Source organism: Triticum dicoccoides, chromosome 1B (assembly GCF_002162155.2).
Source record: "Triticum dicoccoides isolate Atlit2015 ecotype Zavitan chromosome 1B, WEW_v2.0, whole genome shotgun sequence".
Taxonomy (NCBI): Eukaryota; Viridiplantae; Streptophyta; class Magnoliopsida; order Poales; family Poaceae; genus Triticum; species Triticum dicoccoides.
Window position 1 is genome coordinate 176883003 of NC_041381.1, and position 2173 is coordinate 176885175.

A 2173-nucleotide genomic window follows, 5' to 3' on the forward strand; every position below is an offset into this window, starting at 1 on the left:
CAAAAACAATTCTCGAGCTCTTCGTGATGTTGAAATCGACGAAGGTAGAAATCAAGAAAGAGCATCAAGTGTTGATGATTGACAAGACCACTAGTTTCAAGAAAAAGGCAAAGGGAAAGAAATGGAAACTTCAAGCAGAATGGCAAGCAAGTTGTCACTCCCGCGAAGAAGCCCAAAGCTGGACCAAAGCCTGAAACTGAGTGATTATACTGCAAAGGTAATGGTCACTAGAAGCGGAAATGCCTTGAATATTTGGTGGATAAGAAGGATGGCAAAGTGAACAAGGGTATATTTGATATACATGTTATTGATGTGTACCTTACTAGTGTTTATAGTAACCCCTGAGTATTTGATACTTGTTCGGTTGCTAAGATTAGTAACTCGAAACAGGAGTTACAGAATAAACAGAAACTAGTTGAGGGTGATGTGACGATGTGTGTTGGAAGTGGTTCAAAGATTGATATGATCATCATCGCACACTCCCTATACTTTGGGATTAGTGTTGAACCTAAATAAATGTTATTTGGTGTTTGCGTTGAGCATGAATATGATTTGATCATGTTTATTGCAATACGGTTATTCATTTAAAACCAGAGAATAATTGTTGTTCTGTTTAAATGAATAAAACCTTTGATGGTCATACACCCAATGAAAATAGTTTGTTGGATCTCGATCGTAGTGATACACATATTCATAATATTGATGCCAAAAGATGCAAAGTTGATAATGATAGTGCAACTTATTTGTGGCACTGCCGTTTGGGTCATATCGGTGTAAAGCACATGAAGAAACTCCATAAAGATGGATTTTCGGAATCACTTGGTTATGAATCATTTGATGCTTGCGAACCGTGCCTTTTGGGCAAGATGACTAAAACTCCGTTCTCCGGAACAATGGAACAAGCTACTGACTTATTGGAAATAATACATACCGATGTATGTGATCCAATGAGTGTTGATGCTCGTGGCAAGTATCGTTATTTTCTGACCTTCACAAGATGATTTGAGCAGATATGGGTATATCTACTTGATGAAACATAAGTCTGAAATAGTTGAAAGGTTCAAAGAATTTCAGAGTGAAGTGGAAAAATCATCGTAACAAGAAAATAAAGTTTCTGCGATCTGATCGCGGAGACGAATATTTGAGTTACGAGTTTGGTCTTCAATTAGAACAATGTGGAATAGTTTCACAGCTCACGCCATCTGGAACACCACAACGTTATGGTGTGTCCGAACGTCATAACCGCACTTTATTGGATATGGTGCGATCTATGATGTTTCTTACTGATTTACCATTATCGTTTTGGGGTTATGCATTAGAGACAGCTGCATTCACGTTAAAAGGGCACCATCTAAATCCGTTGAGACGACATCGTATGAACTATGGTTTAGCAATAAACCTAAGCTGTCGTTTCTTAAAGTTTGGAGTTGTGATGCTTATATGAAAAAAGGTTTTCAACTTGATAAGCTAGAACCCAAATCGGAGAAGTGCGTCTTCATATAATACACCTTCTATCACAGATCGGAAGGCAAGTTATTCGTTGCTAATATGGATCCTTTCTAGAGAAGAAGTTTCTCTCGAAAGAAGTGAGTGGGAGGAAAGTATAACTTGATGAGGTAATTGTACCTTCTCGCTTATTGGAAAGTAGTTCATCACAGAAATCAGTTCCAGTGATTCCTACACCAATTAGTGAGGAAGTTAATTATGATGATCATGAAACTTCAGATCAAGTTGCTACCAAACCTCGTAGGTCTTCCAGAGTAAGATCCGCACCAGAGTGGTACGGTAATCATGTTCTGGAAGTCATGTTACTAGACCATGATGAACCTACGAAATATGAGGAAGCGATGATGAGCCCAGATTCCACGAAATGGCTTGAGGCCATAAAATCTAAGATATGATCCATGTATGAGAACAAAGTATGGACTTTGATTGACTTGCTCGATGATTAGCAAGCCATGTTAAATAAATGGATCTTCAAGAGGAAGACGGACACTGATAGTAGTGTTACTATCTACTAAGCTCGACTTGTTGCAAAAGGTTTTCGACAAGTTCAAGGTGTTGAATACGGTGAGATTTTATCACTCGAATCGATGCTTAAGTCTGTCTGAATCATGTTAGCAATTGCCACATTTTATGAAATCTGGCAAATGGATGTCAAAACTGCATTCCT